Source organism: Bos indicus, chromosome 11 (genome assembly GCF_029378745.1).
Source record: "Bos indicus isolate NIAB-ARS_2022 breed Sahiwal x Tharparkar chromosome 11, NIAB-ARS_B.indTharparkar_mat_pri_1.0, whole genome shotgun sequence".
Taxonomy (NCBI): Eukaryota; Metazoa; Chordata; class Mammalia; order Artiodactyla; family Bovidae; genus Bos; species Bos indicus.
In genome coordinates, this window is record NC_091770.1 from 55,290,525 (window position 1) to 55,317,232 (window position 26,708).

At 41.2% G+C, this 26,708-nt stretch overlaps 1 protein-coding gene and 1 long non-coding RNA gene across 5 annotated transcripts in view; one reads left to right on the forward strand and one right to left on the reverse strand.

The window, feature by feature from the left end:
- Window positions 1-26,241, forward strand: part of LOC139185788 (uncharacterized) — a 32,493-nt gene extending 6,252 nt beyond the window's left edge. Inside the window, exons 2-4 of the long non-coding RNA XR_011569294.1 lie at window positions 22,099-23,168; window positions 24,219-24,275; window positions 25,576-26,241. This is a non-coding gene — a long non-coding RNA (uncharacterized lncRNA). The remainder of the gene's footprint in view (window positions 1-22,098; window positions 23,169-24,218; window positions 24,276-25,575) is intronic.
- CTNNA2 (catenin alpha 2) overlaps window positions 1-26,708 on the reverse strand; it is a 1,365,089-nt gene that overhangs the window by 737,428 nt on the left and 600,953 nt on the right. The gene's annotated exons all lie outside the window — the stretch shown is intronic.

The following is a 26,708-nucleotide window of genomic DNA, read 5'->3' on the forward strand; positions in this document are numbered from 1 at the left end:
GCACTCTTTAGATGGCTTTGAATTGGAGTGTGCATGAGTGACATAGATTACAAGATCCAGTGGCTTAGCAGATGTTATTTGCCCTTGACATTTCACACTTTAGTCTCAGCTTTAAGATCAGGAGGAGAACAGAGGAAAGGCAGAAGTGATGATGCAATGATGAGAGGACAGGATAAAGCGAAACAGACAGGACAAAGATGAGGCTCCCTTAAAGCCCAGTACAGCTCTCTACTTAGAGTTAACCCCAATATTACTCCTTCAAGATGAATCTGACCTGGTAGCATCAGGGGCAAGACAGCAAAGACGACAACAGCTCTCTGGTCCCAGACACCACCACCTCTAGCAGCACTGACACACTAATCACCAAGACAAGCTTATAAAATGTTTCACCACTTAGCTTAAGTAAAAAATGTTTAGCAAATGTGCAAATACTGTGGATGAGAGAAACTTTGCCACGTGGGGACTAGCATTCCAGTGTACATAAAAAGATTCAATCTAGGCAGGAGGGACACTTCTTCCTGAGCAGTTAGATATAGCAGAGAAGGGAGAGGAAACCAAAGAGTGGGTGTGCCCTGGTCTTATGAGACCGGAACTCGTCCTATAGGTAGAGCTGCATCATGACAAAGGTGGAGGCTCAGCTCCTCAGAGAGTGAGGCCAGCAGATCAGGGCATCAAGAAGCAGAGCTATGATTAAATGGATATGGCACAGGGGCATCCCTGGTAGCTCAGACAGTAAAGAAGTTGCTTGCAATGCAAGAGACCCTGGTTTGATCCTTGGGTTGGGAAGATCACCTGGAGAAGGGAATGGCCACCCACTCCAGTCTTCTTGCCTGGAGGATTCCATGAACAGAGGAGCCTGCCAGGCTACAGTTCATGGACTCACAAAGAGTTGGTCATGACTGAGTGACTAACACTACTACACAGCTCACTGGTCTCAGCATCTGGGCAAGAACCCAGATTTCCCTGTTCTCAGTGTAGAACTCTCTCTACTAAATCTACTAAGTCCACAGTAGACTTCCCTTTCATCCCCCTTTTCCTTGTTCTCCCCCCGCCACTCCCTTTTTACTGCACAGTCTGAGGTCAGAATTAAGTGCTTCTGTTAAATTACCTCCCAGGATTTCACAAAGAGTAATAATGTACATATTTGATCTAGCGGTCAGGGAAATGCTGTAGACAGTGATTCAGAGCATCCGTTTTTCACTTGGCCAAATTCATTTTGATGGAATTTCCCTGGGATCTGACTGAGCCAAAGTCTCCCTTAACTCGGGCCATGGGCTTTAATGAAATCAAAACTACTGCTGGGGCTGTCTCCACTTTCCTCCTCGTGTAGAAGTGTTCCCTGTGGCACTTAAACCTTAAACCAGTGCTTAGAGATTAAAAGGTGGCTCTGAAGAGCTAAAGAAATGAACCTATGTGGGACTATATCCAATATCAAGGCTCAACCCATGAACTTACCCAAAACAGCATTACAAAGTCTGTTTGAACTGTGAGGCCTCTTGGAATGGTTTAGGATGGACACCAAGCACATTTAAAATCAAAATCAATGTCATTTAAGCCTTAACATTACCATGCAGGGTCAACAGCTTAGAAGTAAAGAGAGATGCTTTTGCAAATGAATAAATACTGATTTATTTAATGAAGAAGAATCTGATGCCAAAGCTTTAGAAAGTCACAAGTGAACAGTATCCCAAAACACAGTGCAGTGCTTTTTAAACTGTTTGAGAGATATAATAGTACATTTCAGATTTTTTTCAAATGAAATTGTATATTAATTGCTGTTGTCGTTCAGTCACTAAGTCACGTCTGACTCTTTGCAACCCCATGGAGTGCAGTGCACAAGGCTTCCCTGTCCCTCACTATCTCCCAATGTTTGCTCAAACTCATGTGCACTGAGTCAGTGATGCCACCCAACCATCTGATCCTCTGTCACTCCCTTCTCCTCCTGCTCTCAATCTTTTCTCAGCCTAGGGGTCTTTTTCAATGAATTGGTTCTTCGCATCAGGTGACCAATTATTAGCCCTTCAGCTTCATCATCAGTCCTTCCAATGAATATTCAGGGTTGAACTGTACATGAAAATTGTACATGGAATCACAATATATAAGAGAGACAACCTCAGAGCTCGCCCTGGTATTACAGGGGAGGAGGATGCTCAGACTGCATCTTCTAGGTTTTTCCCCTATCCTTCATCTGCAAGGTATTTTCCCTTAACATCAGTGACCCACACAACTCAGTCAATGAACTGTTGATCTCGTTCACCTCTCTCCCTTTACCATAACCTAGAAAGTACCCTGGGGAAGTTGAAGCCACCACAGCCCTGGGCTTTCATTTTTGTCTCTGCCGATGACTAGCCTGATTTGCAGGAGAAACAATCACCTAAATGACAACTCCTATTTATTCTATAAAATGTGAAGAAGCAAAGTTTATATACATATCTTTGAGATATATGTATATATCACAAAGATTTGTTCAGGATCAAACTAGATTTTAAAATGCCATTTTTTACACTCTAACATTCAGATAAATGTTCAATGTTGTTGGCTATACACTTAATTCATAGCAACCTTCAAAGGAAAATAATAGAATGATAAACTTGAGTATTGTAATCTAAGGGGAGACAGAGGAAAGAAAAACAATTCTGAGTTTGGCCATAACCTTAGAGGGATATTTCATTTAGGAAATCTTCACTGCACACTTGACGGATGACAGGAGTAGTAATGATTAACACAGAGTTCTACTGCGTAATACAGACTCTGGAGAGAAATCACCATAAATTATTGATTGTCTAAATCTTCTACATATCTAAACATATACACAAAAAGAAGCTGTGTAAACAGGGAAAAAACTACACCAAAACAGGGAACTCAGGCCAAGTGTAAAGGGAATGGTTTGGCTACAGTTTTTTGGAATAGTAGATTTAGGTCTTCTCTGCAAATGTTGCTCCCTTGCTAGCTGCAGGCATCTATCAGGAGTTGGATGACAGCTGTTTACACTGGATGGGAGCATTTGGGGTAAATGTGGAAACTTCAGTTGGCAGACACCTATGTCAGCCACTAACTCATCACCTCCCCAAACACACACCCCTAGTCCTTCAACCTCTACTCACTTCTCTTTCAGAGATTTGCCACAAATGCATCAGTAAGAAGGGAGGTGCAACCTGGCAGAGACCCTCTTGACTCAGTTCAACTTAGAATGAGCATTTCTCCCTTTCTTGGAGAATTCAGTTCAGTTCAGTCACTCAGTCATGTCCAAATCTTTGTGACCCCATGGACTGGAGCATGTCAAGCCTCCCTGTCCATCACTAACTCCTGGAGCCTACTCAAACTCATGTCCATTGAGTCAGTGATGCCATCCAACCATCTCATCCTCTGACGTCCCCTTTTCCTCTTGCCTTCAATCTTTCCTGGCATCAGGGTCTTTTCAAATGAGTCAGTTCTTTGCATCAGGTGGCCAAAGTATTGGAGTTGCAGCTTCAACATCAGTCCTTCCAATGAATATTCAGGACTGATTTCCTTAGTATTGATAGGTTGGATCTCCTTGCAGTCCAAGGGACTTTCAAGAGTCCTCTCCAACATCACAGTTAAAAGCATCAATTCCTTGGTGCTTAGCTTTCTTTATAGTCCAACTCTCACATCCATACATGACTACTGGAAAAAAAAACATAGCTTTGACTAGATGGCCCTTTGTTGGCAAAGTAATGTCTCTGTTTTTTAATATGTTGTCTAGGTTGGTCATAACTTTTCTTCCAAGCAGCCAAGTGTCTTTTAATTTCATGGCTGCAGTCACCGTCTGCAGTGATTTTGGAGCCCCCCAAAATAAAGTCTCTCACTGTTTCCGTTGTTTCCCCATCTATTTGCCATGAAGTGATGTGACCAGATGCCATGATCTTAGGTTTTTGAGTGTTGAGCTTTAAGCCAACTTTTTCACTCTCTCTTTCACTTTCATCAGGAGGCTCTTTAGTTCTTCTTGCTTTTTGCCATAAGGGTGGTGTCATGATTCAAGGTCACCAATAAGTCGTCTCACCCATGCATGTATGACCCTGATACTTTGGGAAAGAGTCTTATCTTTTTATGTCCAGTTTATTTTATATTTCCCCCCACAGGAAATATAATAATCATCAATTTGGAGGTAATGTTAATTGGGCGAAGCAGCTGGCAGTGGAGGCCAAATATTAAAACAAGGCAAAAACGATCAGAAACTGCAAACAGAAAGAGTTTTTTAAAATGCTGTCCCTAACTATTAAAAGGGTGAGCTCCATTAATTTTAGATTTTTGCAGTGATTGTGGTTTTGTTTGCTCATTTGTTTTTCATCATCTCCCACCAACCCCCAGCAGATATTAATTCACCTTTGCATCAAAGGTTTTCTTTGTATTGTCAGAAACCGCAAATACTCATTTAATGCCTTCAAACAATACCACAGCAGTGTGCCATGATATAGCTATGTCTCTCTAATTATGGATGTTTGTAAATCAATATGACAGTAGAGAAATCATCCCTTTCCATTTCCCACCGTTCTCTAAAATATGTTCTTAGAGGGAACTCCAGACACCCAAGTCTCTAAATTTAGAACTGCAGAGTCATTTTTGAGTCTTCTCCAACTTTGCTCTCCATGTGACTTTAATGGCCAAGAACCAAGGATTTTTCATCTGTAAATGTTCTAATATCGATGTTGTTATTGATTTGGTCACTAAGTCATGTCTGATTCTTTGCAACCCCATGGACTGTAGCCCGCCAGACTGCTCTTTCCATGGGATTACCCAGGCATGAATACTGGAGTGGGTTGCCATTTCCTTCTCCAGGGGATGTTTCTGATCTAGGGATCAAACCCATGTCTCTTTGTTGGCAGGCAGATTCTTTACCATTGAGCCACCAGGGAAGCCCCTCTAATATCCATCTTTCCTCATAATTTCTACCACCTTGGCTTTCTCCAGGCCCACAGTACTTCTTGCCTAAATTGTTGCAGTGTTCTCCTAACAGGTCTCCTTCCCTTGACTCTTCCATATCATTCTATTCTAGATGCTCTGCTGAGTTAAATTTTTCGAAACACAATGTGAGTAGGTCAGTGCATAACTACAAATGTCCTATGGTCCCTGTGCTCATGGGAGACTTAAATGGTCAAATGCAGATAATAAGATTTGCTTAATTCCTTTCTCTCTCATTAGGAGGTAAGCTATATGAAAGCAGGGGCTTTGAGTCTGAACTGTGCTGGGCATGTAAAACTGTAGCAACAGTAGCAGGTGCAGTATGGATTTGTTGAAATAATAAGTGAGTATAAAATGCATGGACAGTTGGATGAATGGATGGATGGATAGATAAATAATGCCTCTTTAAATGGTTTGCTTAGAGTATTAAATAGAATAATGTATGTAAAAGACTCAGGGCTTCTCTGGTGGCTCATGGGTAAAAAATCTGCCTGCCAATGCAGGAGACTCGAGTTTAATCCTTGGGTGGGGAAGATCTCCTGGAGAAGGAAATGGCAACCCACTCCAGTATTCCTGCCTGGAGAATCCTATGGATAAGGAGCCAGTAGGCCGCAGTCCAGTCAGTCACAAAAGAGTCTGTTGTGATTAAACAATAGCAGCATAAAGGAATCAAGCACAGTCAAAGTAGTTCCCTTCCTTTTTTTCTCTATTAGTCTTCTTGTACTGCTCAGGGCCATCTCCCAATCATGAAAGGCCAAAACAAAAGATGGAAGGATCATGTACTCCATCCTTCCTTCAAAGGGAAAGTACTCAATTCTGAGACTTTAGCTTAGGATTGACACCCCTGCATTTGTTAGGAATCAACTCTGGTAGTGAGATCCTGGAACATAAGAGGCTGCCTGCAGTAGTACATGGGTAGGGATGGTTCTTGCAAAAGTATATCTTGGGCCTTTACTGGGACAGGTAAGGATATCTTGGGCCTGTACTGGGATGATATGGAGAAAGGACAAGTTTGAGACAGAATTCCCAGGCAGAATTGGTGAGTGTGACAGAGACCATCTTTTTCACTTGGCCTCAGTCTCTTGAGTTCTGCTAGAGACTCAGGTGCCTTTCATATCTTTTTTTTTTTTTTTTTTTTTAACATATAAAGTATAAACAAATTAACTTTTGATAGCTGAAAGCTATCAACAACAAATTCTGGTACAGCCTTTAATACTGAGGTCCTAGGGAGTGGGTATCCTATGGAGAAGGCAGAAATGACAAGGAGCACAACTCCCTACAAGCAGAGGGTTTGAAAAGGCACTTTTTTTTTTTTTTTTTTTTTTAAAGCCCATTTTGTGGAAGAAACCAGCTGTCTCTTAATTGCTTTCTGCACTGTGGTTTCTCCTAGGGGTTGGAGAAGGCAGTGGATTAAAGAAAAAGTTTTGAAGGCCATAGGCATGAATATCCAAATGATATAAATTTTAATACATATTTTTAAAAGGGTTAGGCAGTGATGAAAAGATATGATGGCTTTGCTTTTATTTCTTGGTTCGATTACAATCCCTCCAAAAGTGCAGTGGCTATCTCTTTGGAAATTTTGCAGAATTTTAAACTTTGGAAAGATTTTCCCTTTCACAGTCACAAATCTCTGAAAAAGCCTTTGGCTGCAGGAGTCCGGCTCCAAGTCAAGACTGGGGCAAAGGCTTTGCACGTGTTTCTGAAAGGTAGATGGCTTGGAATGAGCACCTTCCAGTTAGGAGTGAAACTACCTAGTTATCTAAATGAAACAGAAAAATGTATGAAATATTCCCCTCATCCCAACTAGATAAGAAGACCTAGCTCTCAAGATGTTATCCACAGTCTATCATTTAAGATTCTTCAGCTATTTCAGCTATAGCATTTCCTAAAAAAAAAAAAAAATTGTTCCAAATAACATTGTAAATTTTATGGCCTGCTCAATCTATGCTTCTGAATGGAAGAGGCAACAGGAATGCATTTAAACAGAGTGTCAAAGAAATGAATCTCCAGTTTATTGCTACTATTCATCTTGGCTAGTAAATGGCCTCCATACTATTCTTCATTCATTAAAAATGGTTCATTTCCTTTGGCCTTTATTCATTGCCTAATATTCCTAATGAACTTAATGTAGCAAGTGATGTAATCAGACAAAAGAACTGTAAGAATCTTTTTCTGCCACTATAAGCAGAATTAAATCATATTTAATTGGGAATATAGTGTTCACCCAAAGTCTTGATTAACTATGCATCACCCACACTGTTGTCTATTCTCAGCACTGCTCTCATTAAAGCAGGAGGAAAGCACCAGCTCTCAGGCTCAGTTCTCTATGTCAGCCACAGCCACATACCAGGCAGGCGGCTAACTAGTCCCAGCCATGGATTAGTCACTGCTTTCAGTGATCCTTAATCCTCCATGGATAAGAATGCACAACGTGGTGTACATGAGACAAGAATGAGGCGACACCCGTGGTACCTGCTTTATAACCAGAGCAGAGGAGAGAGTTAAGCAGAGCTAGGAAGAGTTGAGAGGCAATGGCTTCTGGATGGCTTTTGCCGAAAATAGTCACTGCCCTGGGGTTAGGATGAGAGAATTCTATTTTCAGAAAGGGAAATTGAGAATACAGAAAAGTGGCAAATAAAAAAATCTGCATCAAAAAAAAAATCTTCAAGGACTTCAAGAGAAGCAAACCCCAGCTGGAGTGCCTGCTTGAAAGGCACACCAGGCTCGAGAGTTTGTGCCAGACCCTAGAGGAGCAGGAAAGGCCTGTAGGGTTTGTTTTGTGTTTGTTTGCTTTTGCTTTCTTAGCAGAAATAGACGTGGTGGAAAAGGTGTTTTGAGAAGCACGGTTTGGTAGTAAATAGTTCAGCTGGAGGATCATTGATGATTTTGCAGGAATTGGGTCAAGAGGCAAGAAGGTCTTGGGCCAGGTGATAACAATGTGGTACCAAAGTGGGGGTTTCCCAATAGGCCCAGTGGGGGAAGAAGTGGTGATGAACTGGAAATCATTATGGACAGGTAATAGCTCAGGCAGTAAGGAATCTGCCAGCAATGCAGGGGACCCAGGTTCGATCCCTGGACTGGGAAGATCCTCTGGAGAAGGGAATGGCTACCCATTGCAGTATGTTTGCCTGGAGAATTTCATGTACAGAGGAGCCTGGTGAGCTATAGTCCATGGGGTTGCAAAGAGTTGAACATGACTGAGCAACTTTCACTCCCCGCCCCACCCCACCCCCACACACACAGAGGTAAAGGAGAAAGATGGGGTTAAAAACTGCTGGATGCATTTGAGTCACTTCTTACTCTGACCCCCATCATGTCTGTCCTTCCTTTCCGCCAACCAGGGAATAGCTCCATGCCACCTGTCCATCATCTCAGAATCACTCAGCTGAGCATAACTCTCCCCACACTGAGCTGCGTAGCACTCATGGGCATGGCAGGCCACATGGCAGCCCTTCTTGGAAGCTTTCTCAGCAGGCTGCATATTGCTCTCAGCTCCTCAGGGCAGCAAGTTCTCTGTAGCATTTCTATAATAACCACCATGTCTCAAGGCCTAGTGCACACAGCACTGTAGGTGCCACATAAATATTTGTAGAGAGAATAGAGAACTTAGCGCCATAGCAATCTTCAAGTATTTTCAATAAGGGCTGAAGTCCTGGCTGAGTGACTCAGCAGTAAAGAATTTGCCTGCAATGCAGGAGACGCAGAAGATGTGGGTCCATCCTTGGGTCTGGAAGATCTCCTGGGGGAGGGCATGGCAACCCATTCTAGTATTCTTGCCTGGAGAATCTCATGGACAGTGGAGACTGGAGGGCTACGGTCCCTTGGGTCAAAAAGAGTCGGACACAACTGAAGCAACGGAGTAGACACACACGCAAAGTCCAGGCCAAGTGAATAAAATCTCTCCTTTATATAAGTGTTCTCTAGCGACTCAAAATGATTATCTTCTGCCCAGTGTCACTTTCTGATAAAGGTCAAACAAGCTTGAAAAAACAACAGAAAAACCTCCATTTGATTTGACATTTGTGAAGAGAGCCAAGAATCCCGATTGATGATAACCTCTACCTTCCTTGTTCTGCTTCATCATCAGACCACAAGGCAGGTACAAGACTTCTCACAGATTTCAAATCTGTATTTTGTTGAGTTTTCTCATTTAGTTGTGGTGAAGGTAATTCCTCCCAGCGAAAAGGCCAAATATCAACCGTCAATTTGCATAAAGGACAAACTCAGTAGGATGCTCTTTATGCACTGTGTCTAATAATATGATCTGTCTCATGTTTGAAGGACACATTTACGAAAATAATTTTATGTGGTGCTCACATATTAATAAGCCAGTGGGAGCTCAATATATAGCAAATTCTTCTGACTTATGCAAATAATATTGTAAGGCTTATTAAGAGACAATAGTAAGATGGCAGAGTAGAATGATGCACACTCATCTCCTCCTGTGAGAACACCAAAATTGCAACTAGCTGTTGAACAACCATCAACAGGAGGACACTGGAACCCACCAAAATAAGATACTCCACATCCAAAGACAAAGAAGAAGCCACAGCAAGACAGTAGGTGATACACAATCACAATAAAATCAAATCCCATACTCAATGGTGGATGACCCACAAACTGGAGAACAATACCACCAAAGAAGTTCTCCTGCTGTTGTGAAGGTTCTGAGCCCCATGTCAGACTTGCCAGCCCAGGACACGGACAGAGGGACTGGGAATCCCCAGGGAATCTGGCCTTGAGGGTAAGTGGGATTTGATTATGCACCTTCCGGAGGACTGAGGAAAACAGAGACTCCAGTCTTGAAGGCACAAACAAAATTTTGCATGCACCAAGACCCAGAGGAGAGGAGCAGTGACCCTATAGGAGACTGAATCAATACTACCTGTTGGTGTTAGAGGGCCTCCTGTGGAGGTGTGGGTCAGCAGGGGCTCACCGGAGGGACAGGGGCACTAGAAGGTCCCCCTTGGCATAAACCTTCTTGGAGTTGCCATTAACCCTACCATAGAGCCCATGGACACCAGGGCTGGGTGACCCCAGGCCAAACAACTACCACAAAGGGAGTGTAACCCCACGCATCAACAGATAATTGGATTAAAGCTATACTGGCCAGCAGAGCAAGACCCAGTTTTTCCCATCACCAGTCCCCTACATCAAGAAGCTTACACAAGCCTTTTAGTCTCATCCATCAGAGGGCAGACAGAAGAAGAAGCACAGTCTCACAGTGACTAATAAAAAAATATATATTACAGAAAGTTAATCACAATGAAAAAAGCATAAAGTTTTGTGCCATATAAAGGGACAAGATAAAACCCCAGAAATACAATGAAATGAAGTGGAGATAGGCAACCTTCCAGAAAAAGAATTCAGAATAATGATAGTGAAGGTGATCCAGGATCTTGGGAAAAGAATGGAGGCAAAGATTGAGAAGATGCAGGAAATGCTTACCAAAGACCTAGAAGAACTAAAGGACAAACAGAGGTGAATAATATACTAGAAGGAATCAACAGGAGAATAACTGAGGCAGAAGAACAGATAAATGACCTGGAGGACAAAATGGTAGGAATCACTGCCACAGAACAGAATACAGATAAAAGGATGAAAAGAAATGAAGACAGCCTAAGAGGCCCCTGGTACAACATTAAACGCACCAACATTTGCATTATAGGGGTCCCAAAAGGAGAAGAGAGAGAAAAAGGACCTGAGAAAATATTTGAAGTGATAATAGATGAAAACTTCCCAAATATGGGAAAGGAAATAGTCAACCAAGTCCAGGAAGCACAGAGAGTCCCAGGAAGGATAAACCCAAGCAGGTGATATAGAGTTATATGATATAGGTGATATGTGTTTGGTGATATAAAGTTCTATTATTTTTCTGTTGACCAATCATGATACAATGATATTAAGTGAGTAATAGTTACATAGTCACAATAGTAAAAGATGTTTATGTTTTCACAATCAAGAGCCAGACAAAGAATAAAATATAATTACAATTGCAAGCCATAATGGGAACATGATTAACTGAGCAATATGAAATAATTGCATACAGTTCGGGGTGGGGTGTCAAGCAGAGTCATGTGGCAAATGGAGGAGCATACATGCACATGTTTTCATCCACCCAGTCAGTCTATATTTTTTGGTTGGCGCATTTAATCCATTTACATTTAAGGTAATTATCAATATGTATGATCCTGTTACCATTTTCTTAATTGTTTGGGATTTATTTTCTGTAGGTCTTTTCCTTCTCTTGTGTTTCTTGCCTAGAGAAGTTCCTTTAGCCTTTGTTGTAAAGCTGGTTTGGTGGTGCTGAATTCTCTTAACTTTTGTTTGTCTGGAAAGTTTTTGATTTCTCCATCAAATTGGAAGGAGAGTCTTGTTGGGTAGAGTATTCTAGGTTGTAAGTTCTTCTCTTTCATCACTTTAAATATAATCATGCCATTCCCTTCTGCCTTGTAGAGTTTCTGTTGAGAAATCAGCTGATAGCCTGATGGGACTTCCTTTGTGTGCTATTTCTGATCTTTCCCTCGTTGCTTTTAATATTTTATCTCTGTCTTTAATTTTTGTCAGTTTGATTACAATGTGTTTCCATGTGTTCCTCCTTGGGTTTATCCTACCTAAGACTTTCTGTGCTTCCCGGACTTGGTTGACTATTTCCTTTCCCATATTTTGGAAGTTTTTGTCTATTATCTCTTCAAATATTTTCTCAGGTTCTTACTGTCTCTCTTCTCCTCTGGGACCCCTATAATGTGAATGTTGGTGCATGCAAAGATGGGCTCAATAAAGGACAGAAATGGTATGGACCTAAGAGAAGCAGAAGATATTAAGAAGAGGTGGAAAAAACACACAGAAGAACTGTACAAAAAAGATCTTCACGACCCAGATAATCACGATGCTGTGATCAATCACCTAGAGCCAGACATCCAGGAATGTGAAGTCAAGTGGGCCTTAGGAAGCACCACTACGAACAAAGCTAGTGGAGGTGATGGAATTCCAGTTGACCTATTTCAAATCCTAAAGGATGATGCTCTGAAAGTGCTGCACTCAATATGCCAGCAAATTTGGAAAACTCAGCAGTGGCCACAGGAATGGAAAAGGTCAGTTTTCATTCCAATCCCAAAGAAACGCAATGCCAAAGAATGCTCGCACTACCACACAATTGCACTCATCTCACATGCTAGCAAAGTAATGCTCAAAATTCTCCAAGCCAGACTTCAGCAAAACGTGAACCATGAACTTCCAGTTGTTCAAGCCGGATTTAGAAAAGGCAGAGGAACCAGAGATCAAATTGCCAACATCCACTGGATCACCAAAAAAGCAAGGAAGTTCCAGAAAAAAAATCTACTTCTGCTTTATTGACTATGCCAAAGTCTTTGACTGTGTGAATCACAATAAACTGTGGAAAATTCTGAAAGAGATGGGAATACCAGACCATCTAACCTGCCTCTTGAGAAATTTGTATGCAGGTCAGGAAGCAAATTAGAACTGGACATGGAACAACAGACTGGTTCCAAATATGAAAAGGAGTATGTCAAGGCTGTATATTGTCACCCTGCTTATTTAAATTATTTGCAGAGTACATCATGAGAAATGCTGGGCTGGAAGAAGCACAAGCTGAAATCAAAATTGCTGGGAGAAATATCAATAACCTCAGATATGCATATGACACCATCCTTTATGGCAGAAAATGATGAAGAACTAAAGAGCCTCTTGATGAAAGTGAAAGAGGAGAGTGAAAAAGTTGGCTTAAAGCTCAACATTCAGAAAACCAAGATCATGGCATCCGGCCCCATCATTTCATGGCAAATAGATGGGGAAGCAGTGAAAACAGTGGCAGACTTTTTTGGGGGGCTCCAAAATCACTGCAGATGGTGACTGCAGCCGTGAAATTAAAAGACACTTCATCCTAAGGAGAAAAGTTATGACCAACCTAGACAGCATATTAAAAAGCAGAGACATTACTTTGTCAACAAAGGTCCATCTAGTTAAGGCTATGTTTTTTTCCAGTAGTCATGTACGGATATGAGAGTTGGACTATAAAGAAAGCTGACCTCTGAAGAATTGATGCTTTTGAACTGTGGTGTTGGAGAAGACTCTTCAGAGTCCCTTGGACTGCAAGGAGATCCAACTAGTCCATACTAAAGGAAATCAGTCCTGAATATTCATTGGAAGGACTGATGTTGAAGCTGAAACTCCAATACTTTGGCCACCTGATGCGAAAAACTAACTCTTTTGAAAAGACCCTGATGAAAGATTGAAGGCGGAAGGAGAATTGGACCACAGAGGATGAGATGGTCGTATGGCATCCCCAACATGATGGACATGAGTCTGAGTAAATTCCGGGAGTTGGTGATGGATAGGGAAGCCTGGTGTGCTGCCGTCTATAAGAGTCAGACACGACTGAGTGATTAAACTGAACTGAACCAATATCACCAAAACTAGGATCTAATAGAAAAACCTGTAATCACTTTTTAAAATCTAGATGCATATCAGAATTATCTTGAAATCTTTTTGAAAAATACAAATGCTCAGGTATTGCTTTGTTTCTCCAGAGTTCCAGATATGTTTCTGATGAGCAGTCATGTTTAAAAACAACTGGATTATATGATGGTCTTTTACTTTTATCTAGTTTGTTTCACTTTTTCTATTTCATATTCAGTGCTCCCATTTATTTTAGTTTATGTTCTTGAATTTCTCCATATCTTCATTTTTTAATGTTCTTTCTAAAGTGTAGTAGAAAAGTTTTTGTATACATACATATATATATAAATGTATAATATATATGTTAGAAAACTTATGAATTTTTTCCTAACTAAAAAAAATTATGATATTTTGATTCCACTTGTTTGATTTAGTATCAATAGGATGCTAGATTTATAACTAAAAAATATATATATGCAACAAGAAACAAAGGTTTACTATATACCACAGGGAACTATAGTCAATATCTTGTAATAATCATGATGGAAAATAATTTCAAAAATAATATATGTGTATTTGCATAACTGCATCACCTTGCTGTGCACCTGAAACATTGTAAGTCAACTGTACTTCAATGAAAGATATATATTAAAAAAAGAATGAGACAGTAGTAACTTGACAATTGTGACCCAAACACTCAGGTATTTAGCTGATATCCCAACGACCTCAATGTATCTTAGAAGCCAAGAGACCTTAAGACTTCAAAAACTCTGCTCATGCGCATTCCAGAATAAGCTGGAAAAGAGAAATATTGAACTGGTACCAATGGAACATCAGAAATGAACAGTAAAAATTGGCAGCTTCCTGGACAAATCAAGTCTTCACTACACAGTTTTAACTCTATATAAAGTAAATTCATTTAATTAGTGGCTACATCTGTGTTTGAATATAGGACATATTTCAAAGCAAAGCAAACTTTAAAATATCATGAATTATGTTGGATTATCCACATGTCATATTTCATTCATCTGTGCAGACAGCCTGAATCTGATCATCATTGAGGAAAATGATTCTAGAACATGGATGCTATATACCTGCAAAGGGGCTAGTCTTCTTCCTCATAGATGTCATATCCTTGGAGGGAATGAATAAGGAAATGAGCCCCAAGGAGATGATTAATGGGCATCCCTTCCAGAGTGATTCATATGCCACCCCTGCCTGTGTGACCATTATGGATTTATTAACATTAAAGCAATGCTATTCAAAGAGGTATCAAAACATTTTCATGTGATGGAACGCCAGGTGAAATATTACTGCAACCTCTCAGCAGACTGAAACAAGCTGAGATAATTGCACCGCCAAGGAGAACAGACTCAACCTCCAGATGCCACTTAAGGCCCTGAGTTCTGTCTTCTAGAATTTCTTTACTTGAGGTAATAATGGCCTGATGTTATGCTCAGAATCAGCCCCCCTCATATTGTGATACCCAATGGATACCACTAATTGCAACCCTTCTGCTCCAACACATCTTCCAAGACTTAATTACAGAGTAAGTGAGGGAGTCCTGGCTGAGGAGTTCCTGTCATTTCCTGGGTACTTCCAGCTACATTCCTGGTTCACTGAGGGCAGGGCAGGGGTGGAGGGTGGAGAGCAACAGAGTGGAGACCAGGGCCCTGTCTCTTCAGAGAATGAAGAGCTGGAATGAGGTAATTATTTGAGAAAAGATATCATGCACATGAGCATCAAGTACAGATTACCAAACAAAAGTGAAGCCATGTTTATAAAATGTACCAAAACCCTTCCTTGACATTTTTCTTCAGAACTATTTTCATTTCTGAAAATAAAAATTAATTTCCTACTTTCTGAATTTAGCAATCTTTTCCTCATATGCTATATCCCATTCCTCATAGGTCTTCAAATCTTTTTCTATAGGCCAGGGTCCTCTGTCCATGGGATTCTCCAGGCAAAAGTACTGAATGGATAGCCATTCCTTTCTCCAGGAGATCTTCCTGACCCAGGGACCGAACCAGGGTCTCTTGCATTGCAGGCAGATTCTTTACCATCTGAGCCAGCAGGGAAGCCCAGGCTACCTACTAAAAGCTCCTGAAGATAGATCTGTGACCTTAAAGAGGATACTGGATTATTCTAAACCATAAGCTCTCTCCTCATGCTTATTTAGTTATGTATGCTGTACGGGCCTGGTGGATGGCCGAGTTATTATACTAAGTCTCTTTCTCTCTCTCTTTTTAACATTATCTAACCATGCCGCTCGGTCTGATTCCTGAGCATTTCCACCCTCAGGACTTTCTTTTCCCAGTCTGTCCCCATGAACCAGAATGTCTTTGTCCTCTTTAAGCACACTGACTGGTCTGGAGGCTCTTGCTCAAGCTCCGTACTCCCAACCAACAGCACTGCCTTCCTATTCTGGTTTCCTGAAACATTTGTCATTTTGTCACTTAATCATTTACTAACTTTGTTGTTATTCCATTTCTCCATGCCACCATGTATTGCATCTTTGATGAGATCTTAAGATGCCTGAGGACAGCAAATTGAAAACTCCTGACTAGGTTTCAGTTCTTGGTAATGAACCAAGCAAAAGATGTGCCAAGAGCAGTGGCCAGCTTGGAGCTTATGTGGGATCCCAAGGAATGGGGAGAACTAGAGGAGAGAAAACAGGCCAATGGGGAGCAGAGTGATTTCAGGGCCAGCTCTGTGCCTGGGAAAGTCACTGGAGTTCCAGGTCAGGCTTAAAGACAACTTTACCATGGTGCTAACAGATGCTTCTCATGGACAGGGGATTAATTTAGGAGTACATTTCTTAAGTGAAATGAACCAACCTCTGTGGATCTAAAGCTGCAAAAGTCAGAAAGTAAACCCTCTGCTCCATTATGCATTAGTTTAATACTTTTTCCCCCTACTCTTCCCCTCAAACTGCAGAAAAGAATCTGTTCAAGAGAAGTGGGAAGAAGCAAAGAACCCCAAAAGAGGGAATCAAAGAGGAAAAGTAGAGAACTTGAAGGTTTGCTGATTTCACAATTTGGCCAGGACAGATCACATCTGTCCTGCAGATCTGGTCCTCTTGGAGGGGATGAGCCAAGAAACAGTGTTCAGTTCTGGTTCTACTTTTCCTCCTCACCATATCCACATCCAAAGAACTTCTTCAAGAATTCAAACTAGCTGAAAACTTTCATCATCCCAGTTTTGTATATCCCTATTATACTCATAAATCAGAGAAAAGAAAAAACCACAAACACAGAAGCTCTAAGTAAAATAACACAAAATAAAGCAAAGCATCAGCCATCACCACCATGACAATAAAACTTTCATAGATAGAATCCTAGCGAAGTCCCAATTTAGTCACAGATCTTCACAAGTTACAGGAAGGTAAGAAGTTAGACTCAAGCATTTTAGAAATATTCTCATACCTAAACCTGTAAAACCATCATCTGCTTAAATACAACAATCAGAAAATTCAATTAACCAGAATACCTCATTCCTCACACATTTTAGTTCCTTGGGGTTTCAACTGCCTCCAATCTGCCATCTACAACATTAAGTGTGTCTAATTTTCAAAACAGAACATATAATTATTCCTTTTTGTCAATGAAAATCTTGGGTGGAAATAATCACCAATGTGAACTTTGCCATTCCAGGTTGTTAAATTCAAATGAATATAAATGCTGTTCTCTGTAAATTATCTCTCTAATTTGAGGCATAAATGGGCTTTTTGCCCTCACCTTCAAGGCTTGCCTTCAATATTCTGTGAAAGACAAATTACATTATTATCTTAGGAAAGTCTGCTGAAAACTATTGAATTTTCAGTTCTAGAAGCTGAAGATATTTCTTGTTTGACAAAGTATATCAATACTTGTCACTGACACAGAGATTGGATTTTTAAGGCATTTGTGGAACAAAAGAAACAAATTTTACCATGGCATTCATTTTAAAACAAAACATCTAAATAAATCAGATCTGGCTAGCAACACACCTGGAGCCTTGACTGGGGTTAATTATACATAGAGTTGGCAAATCTACAGCCATAACCAACCAGCAGACAGCAGGACTACTCAGATCATCTCAGCACTGACACATCACAGGTAGTTGAGTCTCAAACACATTCAGGGGTTAAGTCTCAGCTGATGAACCGCATGGCAGCCACCAGAGGACTTTGTTGATGATGGACACTTGAAGCAACTTTCTTCTAGATTTGGTCTTCCTGTTACTGTTGCTTTTTAATGGCAAAATAGGAATTAAGATGAGCGCTCACAATGATAGTGGAAACACACTTATGGTTTATTAAGTGCTGACCCCATGCTGAGCACAATGTTCACAGCTGCATATTCATTTCATGGATTCACTTGTTTAAAACTCACAGCCTCCGAGTTTGCTATGCTGTTCATTTCACAGATGAGGAAACTGAGTCCTAAAAGAATTAAGCCACTTGCCTAAGGTTAAGAGGATAGTTCATGTGACAGAAGAAGTATTTGAATCAGTAAATGAGAAAAGCGTCATAGGGGAAAAAAAAAAAAAAGAGTAGGGGGGAAGCTAATGGAATTCAGCAGAATACTTAAATTCTATTGACTATCATTCCTTTCTGTCCTTCAAATTGAGTATCAGGTGACGGTAGGTACTCATCTCTCATCCCCAAATTCAGGAGGCTGAAAAATTTCTTCTGCTCACACTACTCAGTAGTGACAGTAACACAGTAACAGCAAATACTTATAAAGCTGTAATTCTCTGCCAGGCTCCTTTGTTAGCACTTTATGATTATTATCTGCTTTTACAAGGGCAGAAACTGAGGCATGGTTAATGCACTAATTTGGTTAATTTGTCCACTGTCACGTGACTGAGTGGGGATTTTAAGTGGGAATAATTTGGCTCCAAGGTCTGTTTTCTTAGCCACCACGTGCATGCTAAAGTCGCTTCAGTTGCGCTGGACTCTATGTGACCCAATGGACCATAGCCTGCCAGGCTCCTCTGTCCATGGGATTCTCTAGGCAAGAATACTGGAATGGGTTGCTGTGCCCTCTTATACAGGGGATCTTCCCAGCCCAGGGATTGAACCTGTGTCTTTTATGTCTCCTGCATTGCCAGGTGGGTTCTTTACCACAAGCACCACCTGGGAAGCCCCATGAATTTAATATCCAATTTCAAATCTGTCAGTTGCTGGGCATAGGAACAGGAGGACAAAACTTGAAATCTTCCCTGTCCTCATTAACATTTCAACAGAGGCAGGTATGTCTCTGGTTCCACCCAATTTACATAACATGGAATCACCAGGAGACCTGGTGGGGCATCCTGCTGTCACTGAGCTGTCTCCTGGACACGCTCAGAGTCCAGGATGGGGCTTTGATTTGACTCTGCTTCCAGAGGGGAACATAGAAATATATAAGGAGGAAATCAGGCCCAGAGGGGTTAACCCTCTAAACCTCTCAAAAGCAGGCAGATCTCGGTCACTAACACTCCAATTTTGAAGTGTTTTCCATGAAAGAGGGAGCTCTACTTCCATCTTAAAACCAAGAGCTAGCTAAGAGCCTAGAAACACACATTGGGAATAAACCCAACATCATTGCATCCTCCAAAACATTTATATTTTGTTTTTTTTAAGGTATTTTTAAGTTTTCAAGGGTTTCTTAGAGGAATATTTTCCCATCACTGCATAGCTGGATTTAACAGGTATCACTCACTTCGAGCATGCTGGCTTATTTGGCCCACAGTAGTAATGAAAGTATTATGTTTATCCAACATGCTAGGAAAATGTCAACCTACTAGACCTTAGGCAAACAACGATGTACAGTTAGAGACAAAAGTTATTCCCATAGCTAAACCTTTGGAACAAGTTATCCAGGGAAGATAATTGTAATATTCAAGACAATACAACTTACAATAGTCACTTTTCTAAAATATGTATTTGGAGTTTTATTGTCTCGTTGGGCTTTCCTGGTGGCTCAGATGGTACAGAATCTGTCTGCAATGCAGGAGACCTGGGTTTGATCCCTGGCTTGGGAAGATCCCCTGGAGAAGGAATGGCAACCCACTCCAGGATCCTTGCCTGGGAAATTTCAAGAAGACAAGAGTCTGGTGGGCTATAGTCCATGGGGTTGCAAAGAGCTGGACACGACTGAGCAACTAACACTTTCTCCACTTATGAACTTCAGATATGTACCATTTTATACAGAGAAACTTCCCTGAACATATGACTTTATCTGAGGCCTAGGCACACTAAATGATTTTTCATCCCTTACGGCCACTGAAATAAGTAAGCCAGTTACATATGTCTTTTTAAAAAATACACTAAATGTTTGAACATTAAAGTCCAAATTCTGTGGGTAAGTTACTTTTCTTATTGTGCCTTAGTGTCCTTTACAAAATCAGCTATGAAAGTATTCAAAATTCTCAAAGGATTACTTCAGGTTAAATAAAAACATAGGGACTTTCCCAGTGGTCCAGGGGTTAAGAACCTGCCTTCCAATGCAGAGGACATGAGTTTGATTCCTAGTCAGGAAACTAAGATCCTACGTGCAGGGGGGCAACTAAGGCCACATGCCACAACTAGAGAAAGCCCACAGCCTCAACAAAGGCCCAGTGCAGCCAACAATAAGCAATAAAAACAAAAACATATAGGTACGGAGTTCTTAGCACAGTGTCAGGCACAGAGTATGGCTCTTCAAACGGAGTGCTAATGTACCTACATGCACACACAGGTATCTATATAATTCATACAGAATAGTAACACAAAGAAAGCTAAATCTATTCTTTAACTGATGTGCCCACTTAATGATCTGTGATTGGTAAATGGGCAACATAGAGCTTAAAAGTCAGCTGCTATATATTCAAACAGACACAGTACATAGGCTTCTGGCTGCCACAATGATGTTGCTGATGATGCTGGCATTATTCTAAGTTCCTGCCTGTACCTTTTGATGAGAGGACTGGAAGTATCCCATTTTGCAAATAAGGAAACAGAGACATGGAGTGTTCAAATGACTTGCCATCGCCATACAGCTGGTGTACACAACAGCTTAGGCTGGAACGCAGGTGGTCTGATTCCACAGTGCATGCTCTTAACCTTTACAAAAGGCAATGCTCCTCTGACCTGCTTATAATCCAGTTCCCTGGGTGACACAGGAACAAGCTGCTCAAAGGAAAACTAAGGACGTCCCTCCTTTTGTTAGCTCCCAGGAGTCAGGAAGTGATGAGTCCCATGCAGCAAGGCTCACCTGACTTCCTTCAAACCAGAGTTGTTTTGAAATTGGGATAGGATAACTGGATCGAAGACCATGAAGTATTTTGGGCACATAGAAATTGTGTGACTCTGAATCTGAAGTAACTTTAAAAACAGCATAAGAGTGACTACATCACGGCATGTGCCACATTTTCCACTTACAGTTACTCATCTCCAAGTGCTTCCAAGGGGACACCCACTGCTCTCTACCTTTTGACATGGTTGTACAGGCAGAAGTATTATTTCAAAACTGTTAAAAAGAGTGCATGTTGAAACAAGTGCCATACAACATCCCTACTAGAATACCAGACCACCTGACCTGCCTCTTGAGAAATTTGTATGCAGGTCAGGAAGCAACAGTTAGTACTGGACATGGAACAACAGACTGGTTCCAAATAGGAAAAGGAGTATGTCAAGGCTGTATTTTGTCATCCTGCTTATTTAACTTATATGCAGAGTACATCATGAGAAACGCTGGGCTGGAAGAAGCACAAGCTGGAATCAAGATTGCCAGGAGAAATATCAATAACCTCAGATATGCAGATGACACCATCCTTATGGCAGAAAGTGAAGAGGAACTAAAAAGCCTCTTGATGAAAGTGAAAGTGGAGAGTGAAAAAGTTGGCTTAAAGCTCAACATTCAGAAAAAGAAGATCATGGCATCTGGTCCCATCACTTCATGGGAAATAGATGGAGAAGCAGTGGAAACAGTGTCAGACTTTATTTTTTGGGGCTCCAAAATCACTGCATATGGTGACTTCAGCCATGAAATTAAAAGATGCTTACTCCTTGGAAGAAAAGTTATGACCAACCTAGATAGCATATTGAAAAGCAGAGACATTACTTTGCCAACAAAGGTCCGTCTAGTCAAGGCTATGGTTTTTCCAGTGGTCATGTATGGATGTGAGAGTTGGACTGTGAAGAAAGCTGAGTGCTGAAGAATTGATGCTTTTGAACTGTGGTGTTGGAGAAGACTCCTGAGAGTTCCTTGGACTGCAAGGAGATCCAACCAGTTCATTCTGAAGGAGATCAGCCCTGGGATTTCTTTGGAAGGAATGATGCTAAAGCTGAAACTCCAGTACTTTGGCCACCTCATGCGAAGAGTTGACTCACTGGAAAAGACTCTGATGCTGGGAGGGATTGGGGGCAGGAGGAGAAGGGGACGACAGAGGATGAGATGGCTGGATGGCATCACTGACTCGATGGACGTGAGTCTGGGTGAACTCTGGGAGTTGGTGATGGACAGGGAGGCCTGGCGTGCTGCGATTCATGGGGTCGCAAAGAGTCGGACATGACTGAGAAACTGAACTGAACTGAACTGATGATGAGTAGGGAGAAGGACATAAAAAGGTTATTTATTTATTAGTATCATTCATGGTCTTAAACCAGGCAAATCAGTGAGACGCTACATACATGGAATTTGTAGCTTCTGTTTATTGAGGTTACTGTGTGTCAACATTATCTTTAATCTTCAAAGTTATTTTTATTCCTTACAGCCATTTGATGAGGTAAATATTATTACTTCTCCTTTACAGATTAAAACAGAAGGCTGCTGGAGGTTACATAACTTGCCCGAGGTCATCTCAAGAAGCAGAGGCGGGGCTTCAACCCAGTTCTGCCAGAATTCAAAACCTGCACATTCTCCTTCTGTCACATAAAGCTGCTTCAGTGAGATATCAGAAAATAAAGAGAGCTAGCCAGCTTGAGACAATGGGATCATAGAAACAGGAAGTCTGATTATCACATGTGGACCACTTTCAGACAATTTTACCCCAGGAGAGGCTGCTCATCCTGAAGACGGAATGGAAAATACAGAGCTCATACCCTAATGATTCAGGGCCAGTGCTGGGCTGGATTTTCTTGGGGAATCATGCCCTTGAATTTTGGAAGAGTGACAACTTACAGTGCAGAAAGAAGTGAGATGCGAATCAGCACATGACTCTTCAGCTGACATTCCAGGAAGTACCTCTGGCCCACTCCCACCCCCAACAACTTCCACCTATAGGCAAGAACACTGAATTTTGTGTTTCCATTGTATTTCCACACATCCCTGTGAAACCAGAGCAGACTAGAATACCTACTATGTGTTAGTCATCAGTCATGTCCAACTCTTTGGGAAACAACCCATGGAGGTAGTCCACCAGAGTCCTCTGTCCATAGAATTCTCCAGGCAAGAATACTGAAGTGGGTAGCCATTTCCTTCTCCAGGGGATCTTCAAGACCCAGGGATTGAACCCAGATGTCTGGCATTGCAGGCAGATTCTTAACCATCTGAGTCACCAGGGAAGCTCATCTGGTATATAGTAGGTGAAATAAATCCTTAAATACAGAATGTGGACAGAGAGAGTAGATTCTTTTAGGAACAGCTTGAGTCACTCCCCTGCATCCATGCAGAGATGGAAGGCTGAGACCCCTGCCCTGTCACATCTCTCTAACCTCCTCTCCCTTTATTTTTCTTCTTCTTCTCCTTCCCCTCACGACCTTTCCAGAGAAGGGCCTGGAGGAAGAGGTACATGAAACAGGAGAGTTCATGTGTTTGGTGAGCAGCATATTACTAGGCCTGGGTGGAGAGGAGACAGCAGCAACAGGTTTAAAAACACAAGCGGTAAGTTAGCTTCTCCATCCCAATCCCACCTGCATGTGACTTCCCAGAGAAGCAGTGTCTGGGGCACATAAAAGGGCACAGAGGGTAGAGGAAATAAGATTCTATAATTCAGTGAAATGGATTCTTTATTGAGCTCATTACCAACTTGGAAATTCACCAAGAGGCTGTCAGTGGTCCCACCTCCAACTCTGCAGAGGACAAAATTAAAACAGGCCACAGTGCCAAAGAGGGTGCTGAGAAGGGGTCTGGGGACCAAGCATTCATAGCAGAGGTGGGTAGCAAGTGATGGTTGAAAAGTGAAGAAAATTCCCCAGGCTATGAAGATGTTAAGACAGAGGTTGGGCTTTGGGAAAGGAATAACCAGAAAGCAAATGTCTAATCATACTTTTACTTGAGCTATGAGAAAGCAATTCCAAAGAGAAAATAAGGCAGATAAAGAAAGTCACCTCAATATAAACCTTCAAGTTGCAAACTTTCAAAGATGTGAATGTGCATTCACATGTCCAATCTTGTAAGTCATGAGTGAAACTACACTTGCCCTCCATCTCCTATTGCTGATGATTCTTCAGCTTTACCATCTCCCACCTCCTCTCTCTCTTATACAGCATTATATAGCCAATTGTGTTAGTTGGGCACGTAGGCTAACTTTGCTGGACTTACAAATAAACAACTTATAGACACATTTTCAGAAGGGAACTCATTTATACACAGGGGATTTACTGCATTTGCTTTCTCATGGACATCTAGAGGGCTTCCCAGGTGGCACTAGTGGTAAAGAATCTGCCTGCCAATGCAGGAGACATAAGAGATGCAGGTTCCATCCTTCGGTCAGGAAGATTCCCTGGAGGGAGGGTATGGCAACCACTCCAGTATTCTTGCATGTAGGATTCTTGCATGGACAGAGGAGCCTAGTGGACTATAGTCCATAGAGTCACAAAGAGTCGGACATGAGTGAAGTGACTTAGCACAGCATGGAGACCTAGAACTTCAGCATCTGTGTGCACCTGTCCTGGCCCGCAACCTGGCAATTTTTCCCTTACCTGATTTCAGGTCTTCTAGGAGATGCCCAGGAAGCTGGATGCTAGCTGTTGGCACATGACAGGCAAGGTAAAGCCATACTCAGACTCCCTGATGCTAAGCCCACTGCTTGCTGCTTTGTTTCTGTCTTCACTGAAGTTAACATATACAGAAGATTAGCTTGCTTAACGAGTAACATTAATACATTGATTAATGCAACAATTCGACAGCTCTTGCTTTATTCCAACAGGTCTTTGGCTCTGCTTACATGCAGGATAGCACTTTGCTTCTTTCCTCATACTGAGCACCTACTATGTGCCAAGGTCTTATCCTGACTCTGGGGAAGGTGTACAAAACTCTCAGGAGACTTGCACTCTGACTGCAGAAGCAGGGTTCACACACATAAGAAACTGATGATGACTGGAGTAAGGTGTTCTTAGCAGTATTGAAAGGCTGGGATGGAAGTGCAATTAGAAGGCACAGGAGTTAAACATCACCCTGAAGGAGGATGACTGAGAGTCCCTGGGGCTGAGAAGGGTGCAGTGAAGAACCCCAGATAGGGAGCACAGAGGTGTGGAGTGAGGAGCATCTGTCAAAACAGTGAGTTATCCACAGTGGCTCAGAGTAAGATGCTTTAGCAGCTGGCCATGACGAGCCTGCAAAACAAGTCAAAGACAGCTTGGGAAGTGCTGTCCTTGGGGTTTGAACTTGAACATGCAGGCTAAAGGTCAACAGTTTCTGTACACAGCCAGATCATAAATACTTTTGGCGGGCAATCTCTGCTGCAACTAGTAAACTCTGCCCTTACAGGGCAAAAGCAGCCATAGACAATATGTAAATGAAAGGGCATGGCTGTGTTCCAATAAAATTTTATTGACAGAAACACATATGGATTTGGCCAGTGGCTGGATTTACTAACCCCTCTCCTCTCAGTAGATTGACTCATAGCCACACTCCAGTTATACAAACTGGAGTTATATATATATAACTGTATATATATATATATATACTGTATATATATATATACACACTGTATATATATATATATATATACTGTATATATATATATATATATATATATAACTATAAGTTATACAAACGAAGGAATCATTCTGAAACCAGGTGTGCTCCCTAAAGTATACATTGACACAGGTGTCTATTAAATTAAGAATAGATCACCACAAATCTAACCTGTAAATCTGATATTGTGTCTGAGATAGAAAGGGTGTCTTGCAAAGGAAAATGTGAAAAATCAGGGGTTGATTAATGTAAAACGGGGGCCAGCATGTTAAATGAACACCATCCATCTTCTTTTCTTTTAATATTGAAGTGAGAAGAAGGACTTGGATTAATGCCCTAATCAATGACTAACTCCTCCCTGTCTTCTCAGAATAAAACTAACTTGCTAAATGAGGAGACAAGAGAACAACAACAGCAGCAGCAGCAGAGCAACAAAATCAACGATAAAAACCAACCTTTCTTTCTGAAGAGGGTTCCCAAACAGAACACATGCAAATTCTGTGGTAATTAACAACATCCACCTCCCTTACTATGCTGAAGTTTCTGCAAACCAGAATTAAATTGAACATGTCAACTCTAAATCTCCTGTCACAGGGAATTTTGTAGCAAGTCTTCATGATGGCACAAATGTAATCTTCAGTACAGCCTGAGGAGGAACTAAGATCATAAAGAGGTTTTTCAGTAAGACAAGGACCTGCTTTAATACACTCCAAGGCAGGATGCCCCCATGTTAAAAAGAACTGTGTTCTGAACTTTTCCATGCAGTTTGAATAATTTTTCTCTCAGAAACATAGTATAAATGTGGGTTAGTTCCCAGGCCTAGCCCTGTAAAAGCTTATTTAAACCAAAAGAGAAATGAAAACAGTAGGATGCAATGGCTTTGTAATACCAGTAATAAAGTAAATCAAAAGCAATTATGATTAGAAAATATTTTTTTTAATTCTCTTAAAAACAGAGTTAAATAAAAGATAGACAGGGGATTCATTTTGAGATTTTCATCAGTTATAGCCTTTCCTTGCTGATTGCTTGTTAGATCCCAGACTCACCAGCTTTCTTGCTATTCTTTGAAGGCAATAAGCTTGTGTTGACACCGGGCCTTAATAACTGCTGGCATATCAGTCAGAAGCAGATTTCCAATAGGTTTTTGAATGTCTAACTCCTTCTCATTTTCAAGACATCTTGGGCCTCTCCATCAATATACAAGAGACCCTCCCTACCCTAGTCAGCATTTGTACTATCAGCCTGGGTCATTTTAAACATAGTATAGGAAGATATAAGTTATTTATTTTACACTTGGTTTACTGATTCACTGTTTCATCTCCTCACACATAAATTGCACGCAAGCAGGAACTCTGTCTTCTATATCCTGATAAGTGCTCAATTAAATATTTTACTGGTGAATGGACTCTGAAGGAATGTTTATATGGATGCTTTCAAATTTTTCTTTATTTTGTTATTTTATGATTTATTTCTCTAATATAACTTTGAATTTTCTTTAATTCA